This window comes from Ambystoma mexicanum, chromosome 3p (genome assembly GCF_040938575.1).
Source record: "Ambystoma mexicanum isolate Mex_15411 chromosome 3p, UKY_AmexF1_1, whole genome shotgun sequence".
Lineage (NCBI taxonomy): Eukaryota > Metazoa > Chordata > Amphibia > Caudata > Ambystomatidae > Ambystoma > Ambystoma mexicanum.
In genome coordinates this window covers 1,087,984,953-1,088,003,380 of record NC_090925.1, presented here as the reverse complement: position 1 = coordinate 1,088,003,380, position 18,428 = coordinate 1,087,984,953, and positions in this window count along the sequence as shown.

The following is an 18,428-nucleotide window of genomic DNA, read 5'->3' as shown; positions in this document are numbered from 1 at the left end:
ACTGATGACGTTTTTTGTAAATATATACGCCTGTCTTTGCTATTGTCGGACAGAGCGCTCTCGGAGTTTGCAGAGTTCTTTGCATGCCCTATTCTGATTGATAAACTCCCATTTAAGCTCACCCGCACTCTGTCTTGGCTTTATTCCCGACTTGGGAGAGTCCGTCATTGTCTCTCATTGCGGGGAGGATGGTGCTGGCTGGGGACGCTTGCCTTCAGTGGTGACCCCGAAAGCGTGATTATTATTATTATTATTATTTTTTCCCGACCTAACATTACCATCCCCTTTTGGCACGAGAATTCCGGTCGAAAAGGGATACGCACGGTGCGCCGGCTCCGGGAGGCTGCCCGCCAACGGCGACCGGTACACTAAGAAGTGCGCACTCAATAGAGAGAGGGTACGGGATCCCGGTTGAAAAATCCCCTTTGAGTACCGCTCGCCGGAGCCGGGGCTGACTGTTGAGCGGACGGCAGCACTGCCTGGACGGACCCAGTTTCGGAGACTATCGGTTCAAGACGGGCACGTGAGTATTGAGTGCGAGCGATCGTAAAGGGAATGGAGGCAGAAATTTAGGACAGAGAACGAAGAGGGGTAGAAAAGGGGGGTACGCAGATCTACTAAGGATCATCCTAAACTTTCTTTGCTTTTTCTTTGCATATGGCCATTAGGATTAAGAGGTGAATAAGAGATAAAAGTGACGGGAACCTAGCTCCGAAAGGGGGTGGAAGGCGGCGCCGCATAGTGCTATCTTGACTAGTACTGGGAATATATGAAGAAGTGGATAATAAGATAAAAGTGTCTGGCAAAGGGGGACACGGAGGATATATTAGTGACTGCTATTTCTTCTTTCTATTCTTTTCTTTAGGGTTGGGGGGAAAATAAAAGTGAGATCAGTACAAAACGTTAGGGAGAAAATAAAAGAGAGAGAGTCCTACTAGAAGAGGGAAGAGCAGACCAATATATATATATATGCGCATCCATATATCTGAATAAGACGGACAGGGACAGCCGGCTAGGGAGGAAAGGGAGGGCAGCGTGAATTGTGAATAGAGTGTTACAGAGAGGTGTGTGCACCTCGTATGCGTTAGAAGACAATTTGGTGCTGTGGGTGTGTAAAATGGTTATAAATGTATAGTAATTGAATGGTCATGGTAAGTGTGGCCGGATAAAGCTTCTTGAAGACAAAAATGACAAGGTGAAGTGAGTGTGTACCTTTTTGATTTCCGGGTTAATATTGTCAAAATCACTGATGGTTTGCTCTTGTATGTGCCCCCCCAAAGAGAATAGAATAGAGACTGTGTACAGCCAGTTTTGTATTGCGCAGGCAGGGGGAAGAGCACAAAGGAGCCCATTATTGAATGTGAAGTAGAAGACGAAACCCATATTGGTAATAGGTTTACATTGTAATTGTGGACTTACAGAGACACACAAGTACTAGGAAAACACAAAGATGGGGGCCGAAACACCCTTATCACATATCTGTAAGAACCTACCAGGGTACGCGGAGCGAATTAAGAAATATCATGACCAATGGATAACAGAGCTGAAGGGAGAGGGGTTACCACAGATATGGCCCGAGGGGGGGTCATTCGATAAAAGTGTTCTGGATATGGTGGCCACATGCATTTGTTTGAAATACAAGGGGAAGCAGTTGCACAATAGGAGGGAAATATTAGATCTCTGGAGGTTATTTGAAGAGATACCACCGCCTAAAGCACCAGCATTAAATCCTGACCTACCATCTACCACTGACAATCCACTGATGATACAGAAAGATGCTAAAGAATCGTCAAATGTAGAGCCACCAATAGAGGTAACAAGCTTGTACCCGATATTAAACAAGCCTGTGCCCGCAGAAGGGTACAGTGACCCCACTTATGTCCCTCCCCTGACAACTACTACACCCCACCGGCCAACGGCACCCCCGCCATATGAAAGTACAAGGGAGCGAGCCCAGGCATCTACACAAAGGGTGGATATAGAAAAGCTAACAGATGATTTACAATCAAGACTCTCAATAGCGAAAGATGAGCTCGCAAGGATAAAAGACATATGTGAACAAACAGCACTTAATGCAGCAAGATCAGGGTGCACGTCTAGAGCGCCGAGTGAGAATAGAACACTCGAAGACGGGTGGAAAAAAGGTGAGATACTGTTCAGAATTGAGGAAGAACCGACACGAATAATCGAAGTAGGGACACGAGAGGGAGGTATGGATAATGAAGAAAGGCCTATAGGGGATAGAGAGGAACTACTATGTGATATAAGGGACGATTTAGAAGAAAGCAACAGGTTGAGCATGGCAATGGGAGGGGGAAGTGAAGGGGTGGATGGTACATGTTCAATGAGAACACTGGATGATGAATGGACGGGGCGATTAAGGAACAGGGTAGGGAAAATGGCATCACTGGGAACCTCAGCAGCCAAAACGGGTGTAGATGCAACGACAAAAGGAAGGTTACAGCTCCCATTGATACATAGGGGAGGAGGGAGGCCGAATTATATCCCATGGGCTCAGATGGATAAAGCCAATTTATTAAAGCTATTGCCCCCGTTATCAGGAGGGGCAAGTAAGTGGATATACGCCTTTGAGAAACACACTGCCGGGGTACCCCTAGCAATAGGAGATGTGAAGAGCTTGCTTGTATCAGCAGTGGGGGATCAGGCTGATAGAGTATGGGTCAAGGCCGGTTTCCCGGGAGTAACATTAGACTGCGACCGCCATGACGGGGCCTCCTTTAACACAGTGCGTGCAAGGGTGTGGGATGCCTTGCGAGAAACGTTTCCAGATACGCCAGACTTACAGTCAGTAATGCAGTGTACAATGAATGACGGGGAGGAGGCTATGGATTACATTTTTTGGGTCCAAGAGATGTGGAGAGCAGAAACGGGCACGCCCTGGTATCAATCGACTTCTTTATTTTACTTCATTATAAAAAGAGGGCTCCCAAAGGAAGTGCAAAAGGCGCTCGACAAGATAGCAGGTATTGAAGCAAAGGGATGGCCAGAGATTCAGAGCGTAATAGTACACCATTGTAAGCGAATAAAGGAAAGGGAGAAGGAGGTGGCGCAGAAGAGATTGGCAGACGAAGCAAAACTAGTGCAGACAAAGTTGGTGAAGGTCGCAGCGGCTGTAGCCGCACTCCCTCACAGCAGGGAGGGAGATGAGGAGGAGGAGGGGCTGGTAGCAATACAAGGTAGGATGGCAACTAATTGGGCTGGAGCAGGACAGCGGCAGTGGAACGAGCAGGAGCAAGGCTGAGGTCCGCAGTGGCAAGAGTGGACCCCTCGAGGGGGACGAGGTGGGTACAGGGGCCGAAGAGGAGGTGGACCGGGGTACGGGGGAATGGGAGGAAATGGATGGCAGGGCCCTAGAGGTGCACAAGGGAGTTGCTGGAACTGCGGAAGATGGGAGCATTACTGTAGGGAGTGCAGAGCCAGACCCAACAACGGGTTCCAAGAGGTAGAACAGTATGGCCATCCCCACCCGGGGAGCCCATATGACCTTCCAATGGGACAACAACAACCGAGAAACCCAGGCCAAGGTAGTAATGAGCAACAACAGGGGCACCAGTATAGAACACAGAACCACCCACAAAACAATGACAACATGCAGTATACGCCAGGCAACCCTTTTGCGACAACAGCAAACGGGGCCCCCGCACCAGCACCTTACAACGGCGTGTCAGTAGTTTCAGGAAGTGTCTTTAATGAAGGGGGGGCGATGAGACACCCCGCATAGGACAGCCCACAGAGAACACTTGCGTGTCCAGTTCTATCTACCACCTACGATGCAGCAGAGGAACCATTGGTAGGGGCGCAGATAGGAGACAAGCAGTTCATATTCATGGTGGATTCGGGAGCAGAGAAATCATGTATCAGGGAGGGCCGGTTCCCGTTATCTAACCGGAAGTTAGAGACGCAGGGGTTTTCTGGGGCTGTAATTGAAGTTCCTTACACAGAAGCATTGGACGTAACAGTGGGGGGAAAGACTGTAAAGACACCCTTACTGTATTATGAACACTCACCAATAAATTTATTAGGGAGGGATCTCCTGAGTAAACTCAACATGACCATATCATTCACTGAGAGAGGTATAGTGTGTTCAACACCCGGAATATGCCGATTGCGTGCAATGTTGGTAGTACACGCCCACACGACCACACAAGAAGTACGAGGTTTGCCAGAAAACGAGGAAATGTTTATTGAAGGGCTAAAGACATTGGCCCTCATAATTCCAGAGCTGACGAAGATGGATTGGAGGATTCCAGCAGAGTTCCTCTTCCGCCCCATAGTGTGCCCTGACACAGCACCAGGGTCAGTGGTATCATTAGACTTGCACGCTGTACAGGTATCAGCGAAAAGGATTGCGGTGATTGGAGTAGATATGGAAGGATGTGAGTGGCGTACAGTACTGTGCACGAATGCCAACATCGCCCTAAGAGACTTAACAGATGAGGATCTCTTTTCAGATGCAGAGGGGGATGGTGAAATTGTAATGGAAATAGCGATGCCCTGTGACATTTTGATTCAAGGTAGGGAAATCCCCGCTCAACTGATGGCAGTGGTAGGAGCACCGCCGTCATTCTTTGATGATGACATGAGACTCGTACCAAATAATTTGTGGACAACAGGCCCCCATGATGTAGGGCTGTTGCATGGAGTACAACCTGTGATAATAAAACTAAAGCAAGGAGCAATTCTACCCCGAGTGAAACAGTATCCATTGTCCCGTGAAGCTGAACAAGGGATAAAAGAGACAATAGATGCACTACTAGCACAAGGGATAATAGTGCCTTCAAACTCCCCATGTAACACATGTATTTATCCAATCAAAAAAGCGAAAGGAGGGTCTTGGAGCATGATACAGGATTTACGCCCCCTAAATGATGTAATTCAGAAAGAGTTCCCTTTGGTCCCGAACCCTGCATCAATATTATGCAGCATCCCAAAAACGGCATCACACTTCACTGTAGTCGACTTGAAAAACGCATTTTTCTCAATCCCCCTGGCTGAAGAGAGTAGATACCTGACAGCATTCACACTGGGGGGAAAGAGATATGAACACTGCAGATTACCGCAGGGATACTGTGAGAGCCCAAGCATATTCAACCGCATATTACATGAAGACTTGGGAAACCTATCAGTTGAGAGTACGATCATCCACTACGTAGATGATTTACTAGTGTGTGCACAACACGAAGAAACATATAGAAAGGATTCAACAACGCTCCTGACTCTATTGGCCAATAAGGGGTACAAGGTAGACAAGGAAAAGCTACAGTACTGCCTGACAGAGGTCTTATACTTGGGACAGCTGATATCAAAGGATGGAAAAAGAATAATCCCCGACAGGGTAGAAGCGATAAGATCAGTTGGAGAACCCACAACAGTGAAAAACATGCAGAAGTTCTTGGGAATGTGCAACTATTGCCGAGCATGGATATTAGACTATGCAGCATACACGAGACCCCTACTACAAGCACTCAAAGAAGCACAACAGGAAAATAAGAAAATAGAATGGTCAGAAGAAATGAGCGCGTCATTCAAATCATTAAAAGAGTTAATTTCAAGCGCTCCAGTGCTAGCAAATCCTGATTATGGACGCAAATTTTACCTATTATCACACTGCAAGGGAACACTCATCACAGCTGTTCTGACACAAAAGACGTCCCTAGGACACAAGCCTTTGGCTTACTATAGTGGTACTTTAGATGCCGTGATGCATGGCCATTTCGCGTGCGATTAATCACTCGCTGCAGCCGCGTTCGCGATTGACAAAAGTGCCACAATAGTAATGGGATGTCCTGTGACATTGTTTGTGGAACATTCACTATTTGCAATACTTGAGAGGTCAAAAAGCACACTGACGACACAGCGGGCAACAGCCTATGAGATCATATTGTCTAGCGCCAATATCCATGTGGTGAGATGCAAGACAGTGAACCCCGCAACATTCATTACAGAAGCATGCACACTAGAGGACATGCAGGACCACGATTGTGCAACTTACACAGGAGAACGAGGGGAGGACACAGTGGTGTGTGAGAACGCTCTGAGCGAGGGGGAAGTGTAATTCGTGGATGGGTCTGCATCGATTGATGTGGACACGGGAGAAAAACATGTAGGTATGGCAGTGGTGAGGTTAGAAGACGGTGAGTATGAAACACTAGTACAGTACCGCCTCCCATCACATTACTCCCCACAAGCAGCAGAATTGATTGCGCTCATAGAAGCACTACATGCAGCAAAGGGTTGCGCAGTGACAATATATACAGACTCAGCTTACATGACGACGACAGCACATGGAGGTCTAGCGAGATGGGGGCGGAGGGGATTTCGACGGGCAGACGGAACACCAGTACAGCATGCAGAATTGTTGAAAGAGTTAATTGAGGCCCTACAAAACCCTACTGCGTTAGCAATAGTGAAGTGCCAAGCACATACATCCAACACAGACGTTGTGTCTTTGGGAAACGCGGCAGCCGGCACTGCCGCCAAAGAGGCTTCCTATTTTCAGAAATATGAAGTAGGTGAGTACATACTGCAGCACAAGACAAACGAAGAGCTCCCAGAAGGGTACAACCTGATGCCTATATCACAAATACTAGAATTACAGGAAGGAGCTAGTGCAGACGAAAAATTGATGTGGACAAAACGAGGGTGCAGCAAGTCGGCGACAGACTTACTGTGGCGGCAAAACAACTCAGGGAAAGTGGTAATGCCAATAAAGTTATTGGAAATTGCGTTTCAACAACTACACTTCCCTGCACACAACACCAAACAGCACATCGCAGCAGAAATACAGGAAGAATGGTTCGTGCCCTGTCTCCAGGAGCACGTATCTCCATTAGCGATGGAATGCACAACATGTCAAATATACAATTCAGGAATGACATTACGCACGCTCCGGGGAACAATTCCAAAACCCATTGGCCCATTCAGAGAGCTACATATTGATTATGCGGACATGGGGGAAAGGTGTAATGGAGCACGGTACATGATCGTGGTTGTATGCCCATTCTCAAGGTGGGTAGAAGCAGGACCATGTGCACGACCTGATGCCAAGAGCGCTGCAAAGTTCCTAGTGAGGGAAGTGTTCCCGCGCTGGGGAATTTGTGACGTTATTCGCTCAGATAATGGCACTCACTTTGTAAATGAGCTTTTCAAGGAAGTTACTACATTATTGGGAATAAAACATAAATTGTGTTCGATTTATCATCCTCAAAGTAATGGCGTAGTGGAAAAGATGAACAGACTGTTAAAAGGCAGGTTATCAAAACTATGCTTTTCATTGAAAAAGAATTGGATTTACTGTCTGCCCCTTGCGCTATTTGAGCTCAGAAATCAGCCAAGCAAAGACCACCATTTGTCCCCGCACGAGATCGTGACTGGGAGACGAATGTGCACAGCACACTCTCCACTGCGTGAACACTCAGATGCACACAGAAGCGCCGCGATATTGGGAGAAGAGATCACAGACTATTTGAAGAAATTGACAAGGGCAGCGCGCGCAATATCAAAGCAGCTCTCTCCACCCTTCACGAGAGAGGAGGGAAACATAACATGGTCTGTCACGGAGCCTGAGCAACAGCTACAGCTGATGCCGGGTGAATTCATTTATGTCAGGAGTTTTGTGCGTCGATGGAATGCACCACGGTTCCATGGCCCATACGAGGTAGTGTTCTGCACGCCCACGGCAGTAGAAGTAAAGGTCCTAAAATACTGGGTACACTTGACAGATGTACGAAAAGCATATAGTAATGTGCAAGAGGAGGTAGATGAGGAGGCACAGACAACAGCAAACGATGCAGCTGAGCAGAATGTCTGAATATGAACTTGTGTATGTGTGACAGTAACGGACCTGAATGGGAAAATGACTGATAAGTATACTTGCATTCTTTTTAAGATGTTACTGAAAAAAGAAAAAAAAAAAAAGTTTTTTCTTTTTTATCTTGTGGACTTATATGTAATTAATTAAGTGATCAAATTATGACGTGTTTGCACCCTTGTCTGTGAATACCCTTCCCTGTAACCCTACCCGCTTCCATTCCCCGTCAATATATAACTGGCACTGGTAGTGCCCACAAAATGTTTACATTCATGCACTTAATGCACTTTTATATCTCGAACAGGAACTACCATGGCATCTAACGGGCAGCCTGCAACGGATACATTTACTAGTTAGAGAGTGGTTAACTGAGAAATGCAGATATTCGTATGAATGTGGACTATCAGTGTGTATTACATTGTTTTTTACACTAATGTTTGGCCTGGACACATACTGGTTAATAGCGTTCAACTCTATCGAGATAAACTAGGGGGGAGGGACTAACAGCACTGCTGTAAGTAATGCAACCACGAGTGTAAATACTAAGGAAGGTGACTTCTTGGTATGGGACGGGACGAAACTTGTATGGGGTTATCATACAACACCATCAAATGCTGTCATGATAAAAAACGAAGAGCTACAGGGTGAAATGCAAAATAACACAGTGTCCCCGCCAAAGATGTCTAATTATAATGCTCACAGTCTAAACGACCGAAACCCCTCCGCCATATCCTGGTTGTATAACACCCCTACCAGCCAACCTGCCCCCATAGCTATAGACACATTGTCAAATAATAGAATGGAAGAAAATGGAAGAATGAAAGCAACACATGAAATATTATATGATGATTGGGTGAAGGGGGGCGGGAAGGAGAAAGGGGGGGTCTACTGTGTCTATCACCCTGGAAGCGGGGAAGTACAGTACGAAAAGAAATAACAGAAGAAAAAGGGGAGCGGAAAGGAGGAAGTATGATGAGTACTATGGGTTAGGATTAGATAGAATGGAAGACCCACGACACCCCCATCAGACAAATAAATGGTATGCGGATATGAGTGCCACAGCGAAACAAACAACAAACGAGAGCTGTTATGTCTGCTCCCTCATTCCTCATACTTCAGGTACACCCAAAGTATCGCTACCCAAAGAGTTGCCAATTATAGATGCCCAATGTCTCCTTCATCTCACGTTATGCAGGATTAAGAACACCTTCGAGGCACATGGAGTTACTTTTAGAATGCTGCAGAACGAGAAAACTTGCCATCCAAAGACGGCAGGGGTGGTATGTCTGGAGGAACCATTTTTTGTAATACAAGGGACACTTTTTTCGGACAACAAGTGGAAGGATGAAGAAGTAATTTGTAAAGCTGAAGCACTGAGAGGTGTGGCACCAGAGAAATTGCAATGGATAGAAGAAACATGCACACCAGTATGGAAGGAACACATTTCAAAACTAACTTGGGTGACCACCATTGAAAAACCCTTCAAACTGCAGAACGAAATAGACTATGAACTATGTTTTAAAGGAGAGGGGAAAACCTCCATGGGGACAAACAAGAACTGTAACAAGACCCTCACCATCCCAGATCTGAGAAAAGGGGCAGCGGCCCTGATGGACACGTACTGGGTATGCGGCAACCAGGCATACCTGCACCTTCCCCCGTCATGGAGTGGCAGCTGCTCAATGGCCACTCTGCACTCAGCCCTAATGGTAATACCAGAAAGCCACATCGATGGGAGCAAAAAGACACAGGAACGCATACAACAGAGTGCAGCCCAGCCGACTGCGGAGCCACAAATTTATGTTCTGTCTTCCGGGAGCAAGGGAGAGGTGCTAACCCGTAACAGACGAGCATCAAACTACATATCAAAGGCATCATCAGAACTGTTGGCTCAGATCCCAGACAGATATCGATTATTCAGCTCAGCAGAAACATTCCTTGCCTCACTCATCTCAAGTGTCCAAGCAAGGGCAAACGCAAAATGGCTCCAGATAACACACTGGGAATTGATTCAGCTGGCAAATGACACTGAAGAAGGGTTCAACGTAATAAAAGTGGAACTAAGGGCTTTACGGCTGATGACAATGCAAAACAGGTATGTCTTGGACCTGTTGACGGCGATGGATGGAGGTGTTTGCCGAAAAATTGGAAGTGCCTGCTGCACTTTCGTACCTTCCGAAGACGCAGGAAACGGCTCCCTGTCCCATGTGATCGAAGCAGTACACAACCTAGGAGAAAAAATGAAAATGGAAGGTGGAGCAGAAGACAGTACGTGGTTCGATAACATCTTCTCCTGGGTCCCCTCATGGCTTGGAACGACTATGAAATTTTTGATGCCAGCTTTGGTGTTCCTCCTTTTAATTTTTTGCATGTGCCAGGTGGGTCTTCGATGTTGTGCTAACGCAGTACCTAATGGTGCAATGATGATGGTGACAATGGTCAACACCCGTGGGACAATGCAAACTATGCAGGAAGTGCAGGTACAAACCGGAACTGATGATACACCAAGGTATCAACTAGTGCCTAGGTATCATGACAAGGATATCATAGACAAATTATGGCACACCACCATCAGAGAGCCCCGTATACTAGAATGGTATCAGGAGGTGTGGGTAGACTTGGAAGGAGAGAGCGGATGTATATACCTAACCTGTACCCCAGATGAATATGCTAGGAGGGGTGAGAGCTTACGGGAGGTGTGCAGAGCCTGGAGGCTGATAAAAGGCACACCAGCATGGGATGAGGCAATTATGGATGAAGAAGAGTGTAGGAGATTGAATGAGTTAAAGAATTTGTTACTTAAGTAACTAAAGGGGGGAAATGTAGGGGAGGAGTGGTCCAAAAGACCCCCCGTTGCCTACACCCCCCCCCCAGGTGAGGGCCATGGCTCATTGGGCGTCCCCTCAGACCACCCGGGCCCAGGTGGTGGAGGGTTCACCTGCTGAAGACATTGCCCACACGTATTGAATTTAGCTAGGCCCAGAAACCATTTTGTCTATCAAAGATGGTGTGAGCTCAGCGCACTGTAGCGCGGCCCCCATTCTCGGAGAGTTTCAATTATCCCTGTCGCCGCAGCGCCCTGGCAGATCCGCTCTGAGCCTGTTCCCACGAACAAGACGGACATGAGCTAGCATAAGATACTAACACTGTAACATTTCACCGTCTACAGTGTATCACTGCTCCCAGCATGACCTGGTCAGCGAGGCCTGGGTGATGGGGAGAACTGTAGAATGGTCATCCGATGAAAGCAGAAAAATACCCAAATAATCCTTTCCATAAAACTACTTCTACTAAAGAAACCTGTAAAATTGTGTAATTTTTGTAAGAAACGCATGTTTACATGACACCAGCAATAAAGGACCCACACCCCTGCAGGGGTGTGCAAATGATAAAAAGCATTCCGGGGGATTATTCTTTATATGTATCATTGAAAACCGTACACCCCGTGGTCCCGCGCCATAACTGAACTAATGCTGCTAGAGTGCAGGGGAGGACGAATGCAACTATATATAAGGCTCGTGTGACAAGACGCAGGCAAATGCGCCAGTCATGCGTACATATCTACAGACCTTATATGCCATTACCACCGCGTACAATGGCGGGTCTCTTTCTCTATGCTCCGCCAACCACACTACTACCTCACGTAATGCAAATATATATGCATATTACTAAAATGCTGTAGTTGTTAAAACATAATGTACTAGTAAGGTGCTCAGACTGGCTATATTCGAGAGACATGTAGTGAGTTGAAATGTATGTTTTCAAAAGATCCAAATGAGTATTATAAGAATGTTCAAATGTTTATGATGGTCTCACCAAAAGTCGGCAACACACGAGAAAAATACCTTTGTGAATATGTGCAAGGCCATTTCCCCCCCCCCCACCCTGCAAAGTCTGCCAAATAAGAGAGCTGAGGCCTGCGCCACGCTGCTCCACCTCCCCCAACCAGGCTGGAGCCGCTTCAAAGATTTGTAGTCCCCGCTGCAGCACCCAAGGCCACGGCCTGCCACCTGCATTATTTACAGCCCAGCAGTAAACCTCCGCTTGAATACACAAATCCAAAGGCGCCCCCTCGTAAACCCCACAACCCCCTGGAACACCTCAGACTTATGACCCGGTGCAACGAAGACACCCAATACTGTGGCAACACACAACAGCCCATTCATAATAACTTCTAACGAGACAGAAAGACATGTACCGCCCGTCCCATGCCCGGAGACTTAGCCCCACGACCTATGGAACTGGTCAAACAGGACACTGGTAACCATGCACGGATAAATCACCATCAAACCCCTCACAAGGTGCATTCCTCCTGTGTTGCATTAACTTATAGAATAACCTATTGATAGATTTACTAAAGAAGATAACATTGCAGTGACTGAATGACTGCGGTGTGCATGGCATAGGGCAAATAAGTCAGGAAAAGACATTCATCTCTGACACTGGCCACAATGGCACAACAACACCGCCCGGATGAACTCAGCTGACCTGCCAGGCCCAGCCCAACCCACGAGGCTGACCAGTGACGTCCTCCAGCCAAGGCCAACCACATCGCAGCAGCACCTATAGCTAGTCATCGCCACCCAATCCCATTGAACCTGTGCCCCTTATAGTATGTAGGTACTGATGACGTTTTTTGTAAATATATACGCCTGTCTTTGCTATTGTCGGACAGAGCACTCTCGGAGTTTGCAGAGTTCTTTGCATGCCCTATTCTGATTGATAAACTCCCATTTAAGCTCACCTGCACTCTGTCTTGGCTTTATTCCCGACTTGGGAGAGTCCGTCATTGTCTCTCATTGCGGGGAGGATCGTGCTGGCTGGGGACGCTTGCCTTCAGGTGCCAGTGTAACGCTCACCTGATTCCCACTGAGGCGCCGACCTGTTCTGGACTGCTATGACCTCTTCTAAGGTGATGCGCAGGACTAGGAAGACAGACTGGACCGGACCCCCTTTTCCATCTTCTGTAGATGTAAAAGGGGATTAACTGTCTGCTGGATAATGTGTCGGATTCCCCCCTCCCCCCTCTCACACTCCTCAAACCCCCTCCGCGATTCCCCGTAGAGTCTCACCTTGGAGTCTGAAAGGACGAGCTCTCCATCCTGCTTCCGATGCAGGGGCGCGTCGATTTCCAGTTAATTCACTGGATCTCGGGTTTGGTGAGTATTCAACTCCGCTTGACTATTCCGATATGAGGCCGTAAGTATTCAGTTGCAAAAGTTCAAGCCTTAATTGTCCATTGTCCTTTTCTCTATTTCAGATGCAGGATGAAGAATCCGCGTTGAGGAATGGATTCGCCGAAGGTAAACTCTGGTGAGTCTTTTTGATGGATGATTCCCTTAGTGATCTTGCTTTCACCCACTAATGCGTGTGTCTTTTTCCCCTTAGGGGCTGGGGTACGGAATTGCCCAAGAAGCGGCGCCGAGCCGAGGTGAGGAAAGATTGTCCCAACAATAATCAGGTACGTCTTAATGTGGAAGAATCAGGCCTTCCTCAATCTGTTCCTTCGCTCACCTTTGTTTTGTCTCTTTTTCTCCTTAGGCGCTGAAAGGCGACGGATAGTGCCAATGGTCGCTGAAGAGCCCGAGGGCGCCTCGTGAAGGTGAGTGGAACGCGGCGCTGCAGAGAGCGATGCGATGCGCTTCTAAAAATAATGTCTTTTCTCAGGATCGTCGGAGTGATGGTTCCGGACTCCGGATGGAGGTAGGTAAAGTTCAATTATTCACCTTTCTCTCCTTTCCTTCCTTTTCAGGTGTTCCAGGTTGCAGGCGGGCGTGGCTGGAGCCAGGATGCAGGAGCAGACACGGTGAGCGTCCAGCTGCAAGATGCAGAACAACGCGAAGCGTGAGCTGCTGCCTGGGCGTGGTTTAAATAGCCCCCAAAGTAGTTCCAGGTAAGTATTCTTCCTCAGCCACGCCCGAGTGGTAAAATAGTCCCATAGGTAAAATAGTCCCTTTCAGACCACAAGGAGGTCTGGATCCGGCAGCATGGTCTGCATCAGGTAAGTCCATCCAAGCACTCCCATAATGAGCCTGGCGCCTATGGTGCCAGGACTGATGCCTTCTATGAGCCTGGCGCCAAAGGCGCCAGGACAATGTCCAAAGAGCCCCTATAAGGGGTTGCTGGGTCCCTCCCTGAGGACATGATGTCTGCTTTCAGGGACGCTGGTCCTGAACTGGCTTCCCGGGAGTAGGCATCATGACGGCACTCTCCCCCAAGGCCCCTCCCAAGATTGTTCCCTCCGGAGGTTTTGGTTTGTTTGGGAAGATCCGGTGGAATTTCTTAATTAATTGGGGTGCATGTACATGGTCACTGGGTTCCCACGACCTCTCCTGAGGCCCGTATCCCTTCCAATCGATTAGATAGAAAAGTTTTGACCTTAACATCTTTGAATCTAAAATGTTCTTCACCTCAAATTCAGGTTCTCCATCTATTTGAATGGGTTCTGGAGGCTTGATTAGTCTGGTTCCAGGTTGCACTGGTTTCAAAAGTGACACATGAAAAACAGGGTGAATTTGCATGTTAGCTGGTAAATCAAGTTTAACGGCCGCTGGATTGATTATGGCCGTAATGGAGTAAGGTCCCAGATATTTTGGATTAAAAGTTCGAGGTCCCTTGAGCGATAAGTGCCTGGTAGCCAGCCATACTTGGTCCCCAATCTGGTACTGAGGTGCTACACTCCGATGCAGGTCAGCATTCTTCTTGTATTTTCTCTTGGCTTGTTGTAAATGTGTAGTTGCTTCTTTGAAGGCTTGGGTAATTGTAGAATGTAGATGGTCCACTGCGGGCATTCCGAGGCCTTGAGGCGAGTCGAGGTCTGAGGGTCGAGGGTGATGCCCATATAAAGTATAAAAAGGACTTTGCCCAGTTCCAGAGTGTACCGAATTATTATATGCATATTCGGCTATCCAAAGAATGTCTTTCCAGTTACTTTCAGATTGCTGCAACATACACCGTAAATATTGCTCAAGGGTCTGATTCGTCCTCTCTGTTTGACCATCGGTCTGAGGGTGGTGACTAGTCGATAATCTTACATCGATTTGTGCCAATTGACAACATCTACGCCAAAAGTGGGAAATGAATTGGCTTCCCCGGTCTGAGATTAGTACAGACGGGAATCCATGTAAACAAACAATATTTTCAAGGAATTCTTTGGCTATAACTGAAGCTGAAGGTAAACCTTTCAATGGAATGAAGTGGGCCATTTTGGAAAATAAATCCACAATAAGAATAGTGTTATATCCTGAACAAGGAGGTAAGTCCGTAATAAAATCCAATGACAGGGTGTACCAAGGTGCTGGCGGAATGTCTAAAGGTTGAAGGAGACCGGCTGGTCTTTTCTTTTGGCCTTTATTTTGGGCGCAAACACCACAGGACATCACAAATGATTTAACATCTTTTCGCCAAGAAGGCCACCAGAATTGTTGTTTCACCTTTTCTTCCGTCTTGGCAATACCGGGGTGCCCCTCTATTAGTGTATCATGATAACGAGAAATAACAAGCTCTTGTAATTCCTTATGTGGCAGAAATAAGCGCCCTTGGAAATAAGGTAAATCATTATTTATAGTAAAGTCAGATCTCTTTTGTACCCGATCCTGTAAGTCTGTAGGGTCCAGGAGTTGTTTAACTCTAACTTGAATGTCTTCAAGCGTTTGTAAAGAAGTCATGCCCAAAAATCTCTGTTCGGGAATTATCGGTACAGGTTCTGAGTTAGTATCAGTTTCTCCCATTCCTATTCGGGATAGAGCGTCCGCTTTGCCATTCTTACAGCCAGGACGGTAGGTGATTACAAAATCGAATTCCGCAAAAAACAAAGCCCAACGGAGCTGTCGAGATGACTGAGCCTTGGCGGTCTTTAAATACTGTAAGTTCCGGTGGTCGGTGATCACTGTGATGGTATGTCTAGCGCCAAGTAGATAATGCCGCCAGGCTTTAAAGGCGGATTTAATGGCTAACAGTTCTTTGTCAGTGATTGCATAGTTAACCTCGGGTGCCGAGAATTTTCTGGACCAAAATGCAACGGGATGCAGTTGGTTAGTTTCGGGATCTCTTTGAGACAGGACAGCTCCCATGGCTAGGCTGGATGCGTCAGTTTCGACGACATAAGGGAGATCTGGGCGCGGGTGCTTCAATACAGGTGCAGAGGTAAATTTAGCTTTTAGTTCCTTAAAGGTCTGCTCGGCTTCTTCAGACCATTCGAAACGTTTGTTTTTCCTTAAGAGCGCAGTAATGGGTTGAACCACACGAGAAAATTCCGGGATAAACCTGCGATAAAAATTGGCAAAGCCAAGCATGCTTTGAACACCTTTCACGGAGCTAGGCGATGGCCATTTGAGGATAGCATCCACTTTTCGTGAGTCCATTCAGACTCCTTTAGGTGTCAGGATGAAACCAAGAAACTCGACTTCTGTGGCATGGAAAACACATTTTTCAAGTTTAGCAAATAGTTTGTGTTGGCGCAATTTCTCGAGAACTGCCCTGACATGTTTTCTATGATCAGATTCCGAAGAGGAGTACACAAGAATATCATCGATATATACGACAACACAAACGTCGATGAGTTCCCGAAAGACATCGTTCATGAAGTATTGGAAGGCAGCCGGTGCATTGCACAATCTGAAAGGCATCACCTGGTACTCGAATAGCCCATATTTGGTGCGGAATGCAGTTTTCCATTCACCGCCTTCCCTTATTCGCACCAGATGGTAGGCCCCCCGGAGATCTAACTTGGTGTATAATCAGGCATCCTTCACCTGGTCAAGGAGTTCAGGGATCAGAGGCAAAGGGTATCGGTTTTTAACAGTTATCTGGTTCAATGCGCGGTAGTCAATACAAGTTCTGAGGTCGCCTTCTTTTTTAGGCACGAAGAATAAAGCCGAGGATGCAGGAGACTTAGACGGGTGAATAAAACCATTGGCTAGGTACTGATCTAGATATTGTCATAAATGAAGATTCTCGGGTTCGGTAAGGGCATAGATCCTGCTGCAAGGGGGTTGTGCACCAGGCAATAGATCGATCTGGCAATCGTACGACCTGTGAGGCGGTAGAGTGTTGGCCTGTTCCTTTTGGAAGATGTCTTGAAATTCTTGGTATTCTGGCGGTATTTGCAAAATGACAGGGGATACTGTAGCTAGGCCAATATTTGGATTTCTTGGATAACAGGTTTGTGCACAATCTGGAAAGGTTATCCTCTTTGCTCGCCAGTCAATTTGACGATTATGTGTTTCCAACCAAGGGATTCCTAGAATTACTTGAAATTGCGGAGCCTTGATTACATCAAACACAATTGCCTCGCGATGTCCGTCTTGACCCAACAATGTCACTTCAGTAGTGGAGTGTGTTACCGGCTCAGAGGCGATTTCAGTTCCATCCACTGTGGTGATGACATACTTACTGGTTTTAGGGCAAAGAGGGAGGTTGATCCTGGAAGCCAATTCACGATCCACATAGTTTCCTAAAGCCCACTATCGATGTATGCCTTAATGGCATGTAACCGCCCAGGCTGCTTTGGATTTACGAGGACCATTGGCATGATGAAATGCGAGGTCAGAGAGTTAGTTTTTAAGCTCGGCAAGCGGACCCCTACGCTTGTCGGGCGTGGTCGTTTCCCGACTCAGATTCCATCAGGTTCTTATCAGTGACTCCTACCCCCTTCTTAGAAGGTTTTATAGGGCAATCTCGTAAAAAGTGCCAGAAGCCCCACAATAAAGGCATAATTGCATTTGCCGTCTTCGTTCATGCTCTTTTTGAGTTAAAGGTCCTTTAACTCCTCCAATTTGCATAGGTTCAGTAACATCGGCACCCTGGGGTTAACATGGGTTTTGACCAAAACCCGGGTTTCAAACTTGGACCGATCTGCCTTTCTGTTTTGAAGTCTGTGATCTAATTGGACCACCAAGTCTATATATTCAGAGCAGTCTTGGGGTGGATTTACGACCTGGGCCAGGACATCCTTAAGTTCTCCACGTAGACCTCGATGGAATAAAGTGATTCTTTTATCCTCTGGCCATCCAGTCTCCACAATTAACCTATTGAAGATCGCGATATAGGCTAAGAGGTCCAGGTTACCCTGTCGTAGGGATAGAAGCTCGTTGTCCAGGGCCTGTCCCTGAGAATGCCGCGCAAAAAGTCTTTCCATGCTTGTCTGGAAGGCTTGAAAGTTCCGAAGAATTGGGTCATCTTGAGTAACCATTGGAACTGACCAATCCGCAGCACTGCTGCTGAAATATGATAGTGCAAAAGCGACCTTGGTTTGGTCGTTAGGGAAGGCCCCAGGTCTGCAGAGGAAGTGCAATCGGCATTGATTCATGAATACGGCAAACCTTTTGGGGTCCCCGGCAAAACGTTCCAGTGGGACAAGTGGCATATTTCCAGGTAGATTAATTTGCACGGGGTTATTTGAAACCACTGGGGCGGAATTACCCCCAGAACCTGGTAAAGGAGTTTGACCAGCCTGACCTGGTAATAGCTGTCTGGCAAGATCATCAGTTCGTTCTTTAGATACAATTAACTCTCTCCTGAGGGCATTTGTCTCCTGGCGAGCGGAATGAACTTCAGCCCGTAATTCCCCCAATAGCTGGGCCAGCTGGTCTGTCTC